Raw genomic sequence first — 17,421 nt, 5'->3', positions numbered from 1 at the left:
TTGGAATCGGAAGGGTGTCCAGAGTTCATGACTGAGGGAAATTGGCCCTGCAGTGAACATACTTAGCCTGGCACAGACAGGATTTTCCCATCCTTCCTCATTACTCTATAAGATAACTTTTCATTGACACAGTTGGGTAATTAAGAAAGATAGAGTAAAATAAAAGGATGATTGGGTTGGTAGTAGGTAGAAGGTGTACGAAGTCTTTACTGTCATTTATATACATATTTACACTTAGTGTGATAATTTTTCCCTTCTGGAAGTACTGTTACAGTTCCTAATATATTTGGGCATGAATATCATTCCTTTCTTGGAGCCACTTATAAATTCAGTTTATGTCAGAAGCAACATCAGGATTTTTGATAGATTTTTTTCCCTATGCCATTTTTCCTTGCATTCCAGATTGTTTTCTGTTGCTTTAGCAGAAAAGGAAGATCACCAACTGCTGTTCCTGGATCTGACATTGGACCACAAGTTTCTTGAGTCATTAGCAGCTTTTATGGAGTTATCTCACTGCCAAGTATTTAAAATTTCTTTAAGAGGTATTAAGTTTATTATGTCCACTGAAGTATGAATGGACTATGCACAACTTCTTTTTAAAGACTTTCTGGCAAGTTGATTAAAGTTTAGAATGAAGTGTAGTGGAAAATCAGTTATTTTCAGAGGGTGCCTTTTTTTTGGTTAGTGTTATGGGCAAAAAGTGAAAATACTTAAGGATCATAGATAAAATTCTGTAATAGGGCACTGGAAGAGGATTGCTGACTCGTTCTTTTTTCAGGACGCATTAACTACAGTAACTTGATGGAGGGTTATTAAGTATTTAAGTGCTGCTGGAAGATATTAGATGCTTATCAATATTGTGACTGAGTATTGTTTCATTTAACCTTCTGTCCATGGGTTAAATAGTGTATGATTGACTCCTATAAACCAGGAAAAAAAACTACCATTTGTCAGATCTTTTTGTAACAGGGCAGATTGCTGATTTCCCTCTCAAAGAATCAGTTCTCCATAGACTTCTGATCATCTTCCCAGCGTGATGCTTTTGAAGGAAATGGCAACCCACTCCAGTGTTCTTGCCTGGAGAATCCCAGGGATGGGGGAGCCTGGTGGGCTGCTGTCTATGGCGTCGTACAGAGTCAGACACGACTGAAGTGACTTAGCAGCAGCAGCAGCCTTGTGGTATGTTTTATACAGTATAACTTAAGTATTGATTCACTGGTTTTTGCAGTAAGTCTTTTCCCTTTTCTCTGTAGTCTAAAATGTTGGTATCTTTATATCCAAATGTGCCAGCTATTAACTTACTGGTTCGTGTGGAAACAAGTGCAATACTTTCAGGTGTCCCTTCCCATATTGGGATTCAGTTAATTTTCCAGCAACAGTATGTAATAACACATACAAAGTGTTGCCAACTGAAGATATTTACCTGAGCCTCGGTGTACTGGAATTTTTGGGGGGGGTCATGTTGTGCCCCTGTGGTCTCAGTTGCTTTGACTTTACCCTGCTCCTCCCAAAGCTCCACCTCCTCCTTCCCCCCAGCAAAAAAAGTATTCACCCTAAATCACAAAAGTTAGGAAAAAAAGTTTGAAAAGGTAACAAAAGTTAGGAAACCTCTTTCTAGGGTAAAGTTTTCTGGTAAACTCTATAGCATAGCCCATGGCCTCAGGCATACAGAGAGAGGTGATCATCCCAAGACAGTGTGGCTCAAGACCTCAGACATACAGTTCAGTTCAGTTCAGTTCAGTCCCTCAGTTGTGTCCTACTCTTTGCAACCCTATGGACTGCAGCACGCCAGGCCTTCCTGTCCATCACCAACTCCTGGAGTTTACTCAAACTCATGTTTGTTGAGTTGATGATGCCATCCAGCCATCTCATCCTCTGTTGTCCCCTTCTCCTCCTGCCCTCAATCTTTCCCAGCATCAGGGTCTTTTCAAATGAGTCAGTTCTTCGTGTCAGGTGGCCAAAGTATTGGAGTTTCAGCATCTACATCAGTCATTCCAATGAACACTCAGGATTGATCTCCTTTAGGATGGACTGGTTGGGTCTCCTTGCAGTCCAAGGGACTCTCAAGAGTCTTCTCCAACACCACAGTTCAAAAGCATCAATTCTTCAGCACTCAGCTTTCTTTATGGTCCAACTCTCCTATCCATACATGACTACTGGGAAAACCATAGCCTTGACTAGATGGACTTTTGTTGGCAAAGTAATGTCTCTGCTTTTTAATATGCTGTCTAGGTTGGTCATAACTTTCCTTCCAAGGAGTAAGTGTCTTTTAATTTCATGGCTGCAATCATGATCTGCAGCAATTTTGGAGCCCCCCAAAATAAAGTCTATCACTGTTTCCACTGTCTCCCCATCTATTTGCCATGAAGTGATGGGACTGGATGCCATGATCTTAGTTTTCTCAATGTTGAGCTTTAAACCAACTTTTTATCTGTCCTCTTTCACTTTCATCAAGAGGCTCTTTAGTTCTTCACTTTCTGCCATAAGGGTGGTGTCATCTGCATATCTGAGGTTATTGACATTTCTGCGTGCAATCTTGATTCCAGCTTGTGCTTCATACAGCCCAGCATTTCTCATGACATACAGAAACACTCTTATTAAGCATACTGTGCCAAGGGCTCAGAGGTTATCTCTTAGAAGCCAGTGAAAGTCAATCCAGCAGACAGACTTGCCTTTGAAACGTGCAGGGTTTGAGCAACCCAGGCCTGCTGAGTTAAGTCTCTCCTGCCCACAGGTCTAGTAATATTTTATTTGATGATAGCCATTGTGAGTATTACACTTTTGTATCTCTGGATTTTGTCACCTTAATTTACTCAAGGATCAGCTTGATTCTTTTGATGTTGTTTTAATTTTTTTGTGAGACTGGATCTTGCGTAGTCTTCCTGTAGGCCTTGTTTATTCTCCAGAATGAAGTCTCTGCTGAATAAAGCAGGTGTTGAATGAAGTTTTTCCGCTCAGGCAGGTTGGATCTTGATTGTTTCCCAGTCCTTTGTGAGCTCTGAAAGCTGTTTTGCTTATAGCTTCCCAGTAGATGTTTTTTTCCTTGTCATATTTTGGTAGCTAGTCTTTGCTCAGCCCTACAGAGTTTGACTCTCTGCATTTGTGTATTAACTAAAGACTCAAGGAGATCTATAAGGACATTTTCTAGGCTTATTATTATTATTGCATAGCTCCTTCCTTTCCTTTCCTCTGTCCTACATATTCTACCTCATTCTCCCCAAATTCCAAACTTTCCTTCTCAGCTCACCGAGGCTCTGCTCTGCCTAGGCTGCCCCTCTCTGTCTCACAGTCTGGAAAGTACTTCTAGGTAGAACTCTTAGGTGGTTATATTGCTCATCTCATTTTTTCCTCTTCCTTCAGTAATCACAGTCCCAAATTGCTTACTGTTTAATGACTGAAAACTGTTGTTTCATATATTTTGTCTAATTTTCTAGTTAATTACAATGGGAGAGATAATGTAGTACTAGTTCCTCTGCATGATTGAAAATGAACTTTTTTCTAATGTAGTTTTTATGTAATAGTTAAGATCAGGAGTTGATGTAGATGTCAAATTTAGTCTCCAGCTTTTACTATCTTTTGATCTTTGGCAACTTGTTAACATCTCTCTGACTTGGTTGCCTTATCTGCAGAATAGACATAGTCATATCTAAGTCACAGGGTTTTATGAGCATTATTTTTGGTAGTACAAGTAAAATGCTTAGCATAGCTCCTGACACATGTTAAAGCTCATTCTACGACGGTGATTATAGTGATGGTAGTGGGATTCGGCTGTATTTGCGCCATTAAGTGAGGGTGTTACATGGGAAGAAAATGTTATTAGGTTAGAAAGTCGAGGTACTGAGTTTCTTGTGGCAGTTAATTGTCCCTGAAGTGTGATAGGATCAAGGAGAACATGGACGTTTTCCATCCCTCTGCTTGCAGAACTGTCAGAGAAGTTACAGAAAAATGCAGTAATGATTTCTAGCTGTGGTAGTCACATGAGTTGATGCTTGTTCTGAAACTACTCATATAGGGATGCAGAATGCCTGAAGACTCTGCAAAATGGCTTTGAGAATTAATCTGATTACATCTTTTTTTTAACCTGATTATATCTTTAAGGTTTTATTTCTTAGGCTGTGTGATAAGGTGTGTTTATTATATTTGTCTTCATTTGGTACAGCTGATATGATTCATAATTTTAAAAACCTGTCTTACCCCTTCACATAATCTTGACATGCTTGTTTAAAAAACGATAGAATTAAACACACAAAGTGCAGTATGATGGGTAAGATAGGTCTCACTTAGGTCAAGTTTTAAAATATGGGCAGAACATTGCCATGTATTTATAATGAATGTGGGTTTGTGTGTGTGTGTGAGTATGTGTGTGTTTGAGTGTGTGTGTGTGTGTGTGTGCGCGCGCATGAAAACGCTGAAAAAAAAACAGTTTCAAGAAAGCACTTTCTTTCTAAGGAAAGAAATGGGTGTGAGGGAGAACAGGGGTAGAAAAAAGCCTTGAATTGAATCCTTGATGCTTTGTTTCTGACAAGAATCAAATCAGATATTGGAATAACATCTAAAGATCTGAATGGTGCTTACACTGGAATTTGTTACAGTCTTTGTTCAATACTTATCTTAAAAACAAATATAATAACAACAATGTTCAAGTTGGAACTAAAATTCTGCTTCAGTGTCTTAGTTCATGTTTTATCAAGACTTTGGGGAATGTTTCCGGGAATATGATTACAAAATTAGATATTGTCTTACTACGGGACAATTGCAGAATATAAGGTTAGGCTTTGAGGCCAGAAATATTGCTCCATCTGTATATATATTTGTGGAAGTTATTGTTAGAATACCGTTTGTTAGGTAGGTCTACCTCAGTGTGAATTTTGGATATCGGAGTGCAGGGACTCAGGCCTGGGCCAGTCCATGTGCTCCATCTAATCTCCTCTCCTCTGAGCTGTCTGAATCTTCAGACTCCGAGTTGGTGTCTCACTGCTAGGACATAGTCTGTGCAACTTAAAGGGACGTATGAAGCCCCCCAACTCCATGAGTGCCTGTGTGCTTCAGTCATGTCTGACTCTTTGCAACCCCATGGACTGTAGCCTGCCAGGCTTCTCTGTCCATGGAATTCTCCAGGCAAGAATACTGGAGTGGGTTGCCATTCCCTTCTCCATCCAACTCCATTGCTTCTCCTAAACATCATCTACTTTTTTTTTTGCCATCCAGCCACCTTTTGCTTGTTTTTTTTTCTTCTTCTTCTTCTTTTTTTTGTTACCTCTTAGATTTCCTGTTCATTCCCTGGCTTTCATTCTAGGAGTTTCCACTTAATTTCCCCCTTCATCTGTAACTCCCTCTCTGTTTCTCTCAGTTTTTTTTTTTGGCTGACTCCCTTATACATGCCTCAAGTCTTTATGTATGTATGTGTGTATGTACCTATGTATCTGTCCATTTGGGTTTCCCTGATGGCTCAATGGTAAAGAATGTGCCTGCAATTCAGGAGACTCAGGAGATGCAGGTTCGATTCCTGGGTCGGGACGATCCCCTGGAAGAGGGTGTGGCAACCCATTCCAGTATTCTTGCCTGGAGAATCCCATGGACAGAGGATCCTGGTGGGTTACAGTCTATGGGGTTGCAAAGAGTCAGACATGACTTAGCGATTGAGCATGCACACACATCTATCTGCTATCTATCTGTCTATCGTCTTTAATTTCTTGCCTCCCTCCCTCCGTCCTTCCGTCTCTCTCTTTCTCCTTATCTCTCTGCTTTCTATAATTCCCCAATATTAATGCTCACATTCTGACTGTTATTACTTACTTACTCATCTTCCAGCTTAGATTTTAAGCTCCACTAGGAGAGACCATGTTTGTTTTCCTTTTCCAGCACCTGTGTAGTACGTATGTAGTGTCGGGTGTAACGTAGCCACTAAATAAATATTTGTTGAGTGAATACATCAATGAAGTACAGTTTGAGCTTTTGGCTTTCTTATTCTCACTAGATATTTAAGTTCTTTAATGGAAAATACTGCATTTTAATAAAGTATTTGTGAATATTTTATGACTTTTCATAAAATATTAAGAGCATTTGGAGTCAAAGGTATATTTTAAAGTCAGAGAAGTAATATTAGAATCTGTGGGCATTAAAATAGGTTAATTTTCTTTTAAAAATTGATTTTAAAATTTTCTAACAACTAGCACATGGTTTGGAAAAAAAAATCAAAGAAGAGTGAGTGTTTCAAATGAAAATCAGCATTCATCAGCTTTGTGTTTCTAATCCTGTGATATTAATAGATTAAAATTTCAGTAAGATTCACCTTCAAGAAGAAGTAGATATATACATATGTACATCAGAAGACTGCAGTGTTCTCAGAAATGTGACTACCGTTGTTCAGTTGAAGGTATGATGGGAATAAACAGTTCATACCGAAGGGACTTTTTAAGCCTTGATTTGTTTTTTTAAAAAAATGGCATATGAAGGGCACAGTGCCTCTTCCAATGTTAGCTTGTGTTTCCTTTAACCTTCTTCTTCAAAGACCCATCCTAAAAAAGATTCAGCCTGTTTTTTTTTTTTTTTCCCTCCTCTCTTTCAAAGACAGTATCTCAAAAATGGTACTAATTTAAGCCCTGCTAAATGTCCAGATGCAGCACCTGGGAAAAATGAAGTTCAGAAGTTCAGGATTTGGAACTTGTTTAAGCTAGGAGAATCTTCTTGCTGTGGTTGCATGTCTGATTCTAGAAGCTGGTAACCTCTTTCTCGTGGGCATCGTTCCATTGTAACAGATGGCCCCAAGTGTGGACGTGTCAGAGTGAAGCCCACGTGTGAACTTGTCCAAGAAGTTGAAACACTGCTCAGAATATCTTCTCCTGCCAATGATAGCTTTGTTGTTGCAATTAGAACTTTCTGGATTGGAAGAGTGAACTTAATGAAACATAAGAGAAGCCTTTAGAGCTCTGTTGTCCAATATGGTAGCCCAGGCCACACATGACTCTTGAGCACTTGACATGTGACTATTTCAAGCTGAGGTGTTCTCCAAGTATAAAATTCACACCTGTTTTTGTAAACAAAAACATAAAAACATGTAAAATATCACAGTAATAATTTATATTTTTAATTGATGTTGAAATACTCTTTGGGGTACACTAGGTGAAATAAGATAAAATTAATTTCATCTGCTTCATTTTTTAAAAAATATGGTGACTAGAAAATTTTAATTTACGTATGTGGCTCACTTTATATTTCTGTTTGGCAGTACTGTTTGGGCTAGACTCTTAACTAGGGATGTACATGAAACTTGGTTCCACTTATACTTTGACATGACTGTTTAGTTTGATATATGTCAGTTCAGATCTGGAATGAAAACCTTGGACTTTCTACATTAGTTTCTTCATAACTTGCAGTTTAAATGGAGCAGTAAAAGCAGGAGTAGGATTTTTTTTTTTTTTTCAGTTGTACAAGAAATTTCTAGAGACTAAGAGCTTTGCAGAGCTAAAAATTCATTCCCATTGTTTTATTTTTAAGCTCTATTTTAAGTTCCTGCCAGGATGAAAATGTTCATTCCCTTTTGGGTTCTGATGGCCTGGTAAAAACTTCTTTGTAAACCCAAGGGATGTGATGGAATTGGCACAGGAGAAAATTAATTTGGTTGGGATCCATGAGTGGAGTGGAGGTAATGTGCAGGGCTTGCACAGTCCGTCGTCATCAATCACTGCAGAGCCCCTGCAGCAACGCCGGGCTGCCTAGCACCCGCCCCTTGGACAGCAGCAGGGCAAGATACCCCCTTTTCCGAAGAGCCCTACTCTTGAGCCATAGAGAAGTGTTAACGTAGAGTATGTGCACGATGAGGGGCCACATGTATACACATTCAGTAAGGTAGCTTGGCATCTATTCCTATGTGGGTGCATTTTTCTGGAAAAAAGTTAAATGGAGTTTTCCATAACTTTTTTTTTCTCTCCTAAAGTGTGCATTGTAGGATATTTTCCAACCCCACATGTTTCCAGTAACTTAAGCTCAAAGCTCATAGCAATGAGGCACTTTCTTGTCAAAGGTGAGTCAAAAACAGGAACCTTTTAATTCTGTCACATGATGCTGGATGTTATAAAATAGTAAGAGCGAGGAGTTCACTTTTCCCCCTTCTCAGTCCTCAGAGTTTTAGCTGCTTGCCTTCTTCACCATTGAGGAAGCCAGGAATTCAGAAGTGTGGGTCGGATATTCGCCGTAGAAAATGCATTTAGGAGCGTACACTTTAACTGGATTATAAATAGTATCTGCCCTGACAATGCTGGAATTTTCTCAGCTTCTGGAGACATTGAAGTCTTTGTTTCATGGGTCACTGCCCTCTCCCCCACCCCCTAAGCTTGAGTCATAAAGCTTGACAAATTAATGAGGTTGCTGAAACTTAAAATCTCGGGGGTAGGACGTATGGGAAACAAGGAGAGACAGCAGGAACCATACACTTGGACTTAAGGTGGCTTCTCTCTTGCTGTCCTGAACTTGCTCACTTTGCATTTTATTTTTTCAGGCCCTTGAATGTATTGTTTTCCTTCAACAGGATCAAATTAGATTGAAAAAATTAGAAAAAAAGTGTAAATAGGTAGCAGCAAGACTAATATTAGCTCCTGAATTCTCTATTTAGAATAGGAAAGAAAAAAAAAAAACGTATCCATGAAAGCAGAAGTACAAGCCAGATTGCTTTGATCGTGTGTGTGTGTTTGTATTAGCTATGGAACTAAGAATGGTTTTCACAGTGAATACTTGTTCTCAACCACTGAAGGTAAAACAAAACAAAAAAACATGCAATACGAAGCCTAAAATTACTAGTGACCCTGGTTTAGAATGTGTTTACTCTGTAACACTTGATACTGAATATATAATCAATCAAATTATATATATATATATATATATATATAATCAATCAAAACCCAATATAAAAATTCCTTTCTTGGGTTTTGTGAGTTCATCCAACGTATTTCTTGAGTATTTGTTCCATTCCTAGCACTGTCCTAGATACTGGGGAAATAAAGTTTAAAAAAAGAGACATTTCTACCTTCACAGAGCTTACCTTCCTATGGAGAAAAAAAGACCAAACCTAACCAAATCTAATGGAAATTAGAAACTGGACAACTGAATCCCAGGAAGAGAAAACAGCTAAGTGAGGTAGAGAGCAACAGAGCAGCTCCCATGTGTCTCAGCCTCTGTTTTTCCTTCCCCAGACTGTGCTGCAAAACGGTGACTAAGTTATTTCTGTTATTTCCCAGATTTTGAATTCACCCCCCACCCACCAAGATAAAACATTCTTTGCTTGTCCCTGTGATTTCCTTACTAGTCTGTTTTATTTCTTTTCCAAAGGCTCTTTTTGCCCCAATTGAAACTGATTATTCAGCTCAGGCTTATTGAGTCCTAAATTAGGTTGATGTTCACAGGGAATATTTATTTTCATTCTACTTTTTCAGTCAGCTTTTCTACACCTTCCTACTTAAGGTTAGTTGCTGGTATGCTCCATACAGTTCTGTTTTGAACCTTAGTCTTACATGCTTTTTTACCCCCCTCTTCTGGAAATATGGATTATGATTATTTTATTTCTGTTAGCATCAGGGTCTTTCTCCAGATCTGATGTTCTCTCAAAAGCCTGCATGTTGTGATCTGTACCAAAGTGAGTTATTGGCCCGTGTTTGCTCATTTCCTTTATTTTGAATCTTTCCTGTGGTTGGAATCATTCGTGATACTACTGATCATTAATCCTGTGCTCTGAGGATATGAGTATGATTTTTTTTCTAGTTCCAGAGATGCACTCCAGCTTTGCATTTTGGTTGGCAAAATGACCAGAGCTTGGACAAAAGGCCATGAGTGACACACAAACACAGGCCTGAAATTATCGTATTACAGAACAGTTACCACGTTCATGTGAATGGCTAAGCAAAGGTCAAAAATATGAGCAACATTATTTATGGCTCAGTGAGTGATTTGATATTCACAGTCTGTCATCATTTGTCAGAAGACTGGTATTATCAAAACTGTGCCAGGCTAAGGACTGTCTAAAAAATGATTTGAGACAAGCTCAGTATACAGTAAAAAAGAAAAAAAAAGGACAGTTTAGATGTATCCCAGGAGACAAGAACCCTGCACCTGATGTGGAAGTAGTTCTGTTATCCTGCTGTTGTCAGATTTGTTTGCCTCTTGACAAAGAATTTTCCTTCCTCCAGATCAGTTTTGTCACCTTTAGCCAGGGCAGTTCTTTTTTTTTTTTTTTTTAATTTAATTTAATTTTATTTTTAAACTTTACAATATTGTATTAGTTTTGCCAAATATCGAAATGAATCCACCACAGGTATACCTGTGTTCCCCATCCTGAACCCTCCTCCCTCCTGCCTCCCCATACCCTCCCTCTGGGTTGTCCCAGTGCATCAGCCCCAAGCATCCAGTATCGTGCATTAAACCTGGACTGGCGACTCGTTTCATACATGATATTATACATGTTTCAATGCCATTCTCCCAAATCTCCCCACCCTCTCCCTCTCCCACAGAGTCCATAAGACTGATCTATACATCGGTGTCTCTTTTGCTGTCTCGTACACAGGGTTATTGTTACCATCTTTCTAAATTCCATATATATGCGTTAGTATACTGTATTGGTGTTTTTCTTTCTGGCTTACTTCACTCTGTATAATAGGCTCCAGTTTCATCCACGTCATTAGAACTGATTCAAATGTATTCTTTTTAATGGCTGAGTAATACTCCATTGTGTATATGTACCACAGCTTTCTTATCCATTCATCTGCTGATGGACATCTAGGTTGCTTCCATGTCCTGGCTATTATAAACAGTGCTGCGATGAACATTGGGGTACACGTGTCTCTTTCCCTTCAGGTTTCCTCAGTGTGGCAGTTCTTACAGGATGAAGTTGACACCTGTGGCTTGCATGGAGCGTGTTGGGTTATTAGAACTTACTGCAATTGCTTGCTATAGGATGTGTTCTGGTTATCAGTTTATTGTCTATGAGGTCGACTTTCACCCTTTATTGCCTGCTGTGTGAAAATGGTTCTGGACTCTAGATGTTTTTCTTTTGCCAGTTGGCATGATGTTAAGCTTTGTCAGGAGAGGGCGCTGGAGAGACATTGCAAGGGGAAGGAGTTTTCCTCTCTGCAGCAGGTGTGTCTGCTCACCAGTGTCTCTGGTGGGCCACCTCTCTGTGAAGAGCCTTCCCAGGGACTCCAGAGGATGGAGTCCAGTAAGTTCTGTAAGTGTAGGACACAGTGAATTCCCTCCCATGCAGAGAGCTCCTGGATCTCAGCCGTGGGGAGGAGGACCCTGAGCCCTAAGGGTCGTGGCGGCTCCTTATGTCTGCTATTCCTATATTAGAGTTTACTTCTTATTAGCTAATTCTCTGTGATAGTTAATAATTCCTTTCTTCATTCAAATTTTTCTGGTTTCTGTCTCCTGATTGGATCCTGGCTAATACAGTGTTCATCAGAATTAGGTTTCGTTCTTGTACTGCATGAAGCAGGCAGGTAGGAGAATCTAATGAATTTGTACAAAGGAGCATGAAATCTGAATGTTATAAGCAATTGTTAATTTCTCTGTGTTCTTCTGACTGAATGGCCAAATCTTAGGAAAAACTGAAAGTCTGCAAGTATCTGTGGTAAAAGTGGAGGCTGGTGGTGCCAATGTGTGTGCCTGCATGCGTGCTCAGTGGTGTCCAACTCTTTGCGACACTGTGGACCGTAGGGTGCTGATGATCCTAGAGTTAAAAATCCACGTAAGGCTTTGTTGGACTTACTGACCATTCTGCTTTGTGTGGGAGCTTCAGGATATGTGAACAAGGCTGCTGTGGGACCCAGTGGTGAGTGGTTTAATTCAGTTCCTGGGGAGTGTCTGCAGGGCTGTAATATCTACATGGATAATCAGAGGTTGATTAAATGTATGTGTCAAGTCTGCTTCCTTCTACCCTTGTATCATGTGATAGGGTTGCAAGCGGTTCCCGTTTTCTGTGTGAATGCTGCATCAGTGTGATACGAGCAAGAGTAGAGTTCAGGAAAAAAAAGAAAAGAGGACTAGAATGAGGTGCCATTGAAGATTATTGGGATTTCTTCCATTTTTGGATGAGGAAGCTGATCACTGGTGAGGTTAAATGCCTTCCTCTCAAGAGTGTGCACTGAGACAGCAGGGGAATACACCAAGACAGATTTTTCTTTAACTTCTAGTCAGTTGTTTCCCCCCAACTCCAATTTATTTACGTTCAAATCTCTAATGATTTTTCTTTTTTATAATTACTTTATAATTGAAGTACAGTTAATTTATAATGTTGCATTCATTTCAAGTGTACTGCAAAGTGATTCAGTTATATATATATATATATATATATATACACACATACATATACATTCAGGTTATTTTCCACTAATGGGTTAGTAAAATACTGAATATAGTTCCCTGTGCTATATAGTAGGTGCTTGTTTTTTATCTGTTTCATATATACAGTAGTGTGTGTATGTTAATCCTACATTCCAGATTTATCTTCTCCTCTCCCTCCTCTATTCCCTTTGGTAACCATCTGTTTGTTTTCTGTGTCTGTGAGTCTATTCCTTTTTTGTAAATAAATTCATGTGTAGTATTTATTTTTAGATTCTGCATCTAAGTGATATGTGATATTTGTCTGATTTATTTCACTTAATATGATAATCTCTAGCTTCATCCATGTTGCTATAGATGGTATTATATCATTCTTCAAATGATTTATTTTCTTATATTTGTACTTAAGATTTCTAAAGCATGGGAAAATATAGAGTGCTTTATTAAAGAATATTTGAGTCTAAATACATTAAAAGGATAAAGTAGAAAATGCCTTAAGGAGGTGCATCTTCTTTTGATAAAAAGTATTTTATTGAAGTGTAATGTATGTAGAGAAAAGCATACTTACTTTAAGTGTATAGAATGATGGCTTTTTTTTGGTAAATTGAACTCCTGTTATCCAGCTCTCAGATCAATTAATCAGGTGATATCTGCACTTGATGCTCCCTTCCTGTACTCTTTAGTCATCACCCCACCCTACAGTAGCTACCACCCTGATTCATAACTGCATACATTAACTTTGCCAGTTTTGTGCTTTATAGAAATGGATTCAGTCATATTTAGGCACTTGCCTGTGCCTGGCCTTTATTCATCATGATTATGTTTGAGAAATTCATCTGGGCTACTGTGGGTAGAGTTGGTTTTTTCATGATTATATGGTATTCCTTCAGATACATTTTTTTTGGGGGGATTTACCCATTCTCCTGTTGATGGGCATTTAGGGAGTTTTTTAGTTTGGGGCATTTACAAGTATGAACATTTGTCTTCATTATTATTTTTTAATGTTTTGACATTAGAAGATAGAGAAGTGTGAGGTTTAGGGCAAAAGCTTGAAATTAGACAAACATACTAACTTTGATCCTAGTCAAGTTATTTACATCCTTAAGCCTGTCTCCTTATTTGTAATGAGCATCATGACTAGTGTTTCAGAATTTTGGAAAAATTGTTTGAAATGATGGATGCTTTGCACAGTACTTGATATATAATAAGCTCTCAAAGAATAGAAGTTGTTAGTATTTTTCAAGTTAATGTTTTTTAAATTGTAACAAAGCATCAAGATAATTCACTGTCTGCATTCTGTTGCTTGTGCATCATGTTTTCATGTTTTTCAGAGCTTGTACTTGTTTGTTTTGCATCTTTATCTTCTCTCTTCCTTTCTCCATGCTATACTCATTGCCTGCCTGTTATAATCCAGGTGTAGGGGCAGGGATTGAAGAAAAGTTTTTAGCGGATTTCATTCTTGAGTTATCGTCTCAGTTTTTGCCATGTAGGCTCACCATTAGAATAACATTTGCTTTTTTTTTTTGCTTTGCCCAAAGATGCAAAATCCTTGCAATAAAAGGTTTGTATGCCTGAGCCTCAGTGACCTGTAAGAAATGAGGAATCACAGTTTCCTTCTGTAATTCAATAACCATTTACTCCTCCTGCCAGATGATATGATAGAAGCACCGTGGAACTTGAAGGCAACTGTCTTGAATCCCACCTCTAGAAAATTTCTGTTAGGAGTACCATCAGGATTGTTCCCGCCTTCATTTATAATTGGCCCAAAGGTGGAGTCTACTCTTGGGTGCCACTTCAGTGAGTACTGACTTTGTGTTTAGCCTCAAGTTGGATTTCCTCTGGAATGCACTAATCCAATGTTTAGTTGGACTTTGGTGAAAATCATTAACTCATCCTGATTTAAGGAAGCTTTGTGAATGACGAGAAATTTCAGGATTATGTTTATATAGTTTCAAAGGTCGTATTTTTAGACAAAGGATAATTTAAGAAGATTGGCTAGTATCCCTCCTCAGTCTTAAGCTATTTTAATGAAAACAGAAAAGGACAGCCTGTTTACTTCTTAGGAGTGTCATACATCAGTTTTGTTTATAAATTATATTTAATATTATTTTATTTAGATTATATGTATATATGATAATTTTCAAATAGGTAATGTTAACAAGCTTAGAATAGGTAAAGGAAAACATTTGTGGCCCAGTGTTTTTTTGGCCAAATGTTTTGTGTATCATTTTAGTAGCATTTTAAAAACCTCTTGATACTAGTTTGCACAATAAATATGTTTCTGTAAAGCTGCAGATATAAATATAGAAGATAAATATATAAAGACCATATTTTATAAATGGATTAATATAAAATCACCATCTTATTTAAATACACGAAACACATCTCATTATAATCATTCTACATAATGTAGGATCTATTATAAAATGAACAATCTGTTTCTAATTTTTGTGCTTAAATCTTGGGATAATTTTAAGTGAAGTGTAGTCAGCATTTTAATGTATTCTTGGAGTTTGATATTATGAGCATTATGGACTTGTTAATTTTATTCCTAGATAGTTGAAATAAGTATCTGACAGAAATGTATTAAGAAGCAGAACACTATTTTTCTCTATCAGCTGAAAAGCAAATGCATTATTAGCATCTGAATTGAATGCTGGAATCTCCAACATACATGTATGTCTATCTATGTGTTTTGTGATCTGAGTCTTGCTACTGCGAGTATGATCCATGGATTAGAGTGGTTCATGAACTGCTTGTCAGTCATCAATGAGATGTGAACAGGTATTGAGTGTTCAGAAACCTTTATAGCAATTGGAGAGAGTGATTTTAGGTCTCTTGATTCTCATACAGATTTGGGCTTGCGTATTTCTGTGTGTGTTTGTTTTGTTTTTCAGTTGTTTTAGAATTCAATTTTATGGTAGTTTACAAAAGTATTGGTCTGTGTTGGATTTGAAATAAAAAAAAATAAAAAACAGATAAAGTGATGCAAACCACAAATTGCAAATGGTTTGAGAAGCATTGGTGAGAAACGTCCGTGAGAGGTTTCCACCAAGGCAGAAAGGTGGTATAATTTCTAATCTTTTTAAAATTAATTAATTAATTTTAATTGGAGGCTGATTACTTTACAGTATTGTGGTGGTTTTTGCCATACATTGACATGAATCAGCCACGGGTATACATATGTCCCCCATCCTGAACCCCCCTCCCCCCTTCCTCCCCATCCCATCCCTCAGGGTTGTCCCAGTGCACTGGCTTTGAGTGCCCTGTTTCATGCATCGAACTTGGACTGGTCATCTATTTCACATATGGTAATATACATGTTTCAGTGCTATTCTCTCATATCATCCCACCCTCGCCTTCTCCCACAGAGTCCAAAAGTCTGCTCTTTATATCTTTGTCTTTTTGGCTATCTCGCATATAGGGTCGTCGTTACCATCTTTCTAAATTCCATAAAATGGGTTAATATACTGTATTGGTGTTTTTCTTTCTGACTTACTTCACTCTGTATAATAGGCTCCAGTTTCATCCACCTCATTAGAACTGATTCAAATGTGTTCTTTTTAATGGCTAAGTAATATTACATTGCGTATGTACCACAGCTTTCTTATCCATTAGTCTTCCAATGTGCATCTAGGTTGCTTCCCTGTCCTGGCTATTGTAAGCAGTGCTGCGATGAACATTGGGGTACATGTGTCACTTTCCCTTCTGGTTTCCTCGTTGTGTATGCCCAGCAGTGGGATTGCTGGGTCATATGGCAGAGTTTTTTAAGTAATCTCCACACTATTCTCCATAGTGGCTGTACTAGTTTGTGTTTCCACCAACAGTGTAAGAGGTGGAAACACTCCACCTCTCCACACGCTCTCCAGCATTTATTATTTGTAGACTTGTTGATAGTAGCCATTCTCACTGGCGTGAGATGGTACCTCACTGTAGTTTTGATTTGCATTGCTCTGATAATGAGTGATGTTGAGCATCCTTTCATATGTTTGTTAGCCATCTGTATGTCTTCTTTGGAGAAATGTCTGTTTATGTCTTTTTCCCACTTTTTGATTGGGTCGTTTGTTTTTCTGGTATTGAGCTACATGAGCTGCTTGTATATTTTTGAGATTAATCCTTTGTCAGTTGCTTCGTTTGCTATTATTTTCTCCCATTCTGAAGGCTGTCTTTTCACCTTGCTTATAGTTTCCTTCATTGTGCAAAAGCTAAGTTTACTTAGGTCCCATTTGTTTATTTTGCTTTTATTTCCGTTACTCTGGGAGGTGGGTCATGGAGGAGCTTGCTGTGATTTATGTCAGAGTGTTTTGCCTATGTTTTCCTCTAGGAGTTTTATAGTTTCTGATCTTACAGTTAGATCTTTAATCCATTTTGAGTTTATTTTTGTGTAAGGTGTTAGAAACTGTTCATTCTTTTACAGGTGATTAACCAGTTTCCCCAGTACCACTTGTTAAAGAGATTGTCTTTTCTCCATTGTATATTTTCTTACATAGGCATGATTTAGGACATGGAATACTGTGCTCTTGTTGCATCAAGCTTTTCTAATCCCTAGTTAACCATATCCCCTAACATTTCCAATGTAGCTGTTCTGTCTGTTTAATTATAATGTTTTGAGCCTCTGATTTCTTAGAGTGATTTGCAAAGAAGTATTTATTTCTTTGCAAATAATTTATTTCTTAGCAAATTTATTTTCAAATAAATTCTTTGGACTTATTTGCAAATTATTTATTTGCAAATAAGTGCAAAGAATTTGATCATTCATTCAGCCATTCTTTATTTATTGAGCATTTAACTGTGGACCAGATACTGTTTTAAGCATTGGGAATTCATCAGTAACAAAACAAAATGGAACAAAACAAAAAACAATTTCTCTTCTCTTCTAGCTTCTATAAAAGAACTGGAATATATCAGTATATGTGTACACATTTGTGTACACACACACACACGTATGAACTGCAAGACGGTTGATTGTGTCCAAGTGCACCCAGTTCCCCTTGGGCTATGACTGCATGCATTCCTCTACTCTATGGATATTAAGGTCACTATTGATGTAGTTTTGTGTTTGAACCCTGTGACTAACGAAAAGTCCCCAGGGAACAC

At 38.1% G+C, this 17,421-nt stretch overlaps 1 protein-coding gene across 10 annotated transcripts in view; it reads left to right on the top strand.

Annotated features, from left to right (window-relative positions):
• MITF (melanocyte inducing transcription factor) overlaps positions 1–17,421 on the top strand; it is a 235,441-nt gene that overhangs the window by 73,417 nt on the left and 144,603 nt on the right. For 2 of the 10 annotated variants that reach the window (XM_061396408.1, XM_061396407.1), the window contains exon 1: positions 12,784–14,121. The exons of the other annotated variants lie outside the window; for them this stretch is intronic. The gene's annotated coding sequence lies outside the window, so the exon portion shown is untranslated. Of the gene's footprint in view, positions 1–12,783; positions 14,122–17,421 lie in introns of those variants that run through there. 10 annotated transcript variants of the gene reach the window in all.

This window comes from Bos javanicus, chromosome 22 (genome assembly GCF_032452875.1).
Source record: "Bos javanicus breed banteng chromosome 22, ARS-OSU_banteng_1.0, whole genome shotgun sequence".
In the NCBI taxonomy this organism is placed as follows: domain Eukaryota; kingdom Metazoa; phylum Chordata; class Mammalia; order Artiodactyla; family Bovidae; genus Bos; species Bos javanicus.
The sequence above is the reverse complement of the archived record's forward strand: the minus strand, read 5'-3'. Positions and strand labels throughout refer to the sequence as shown.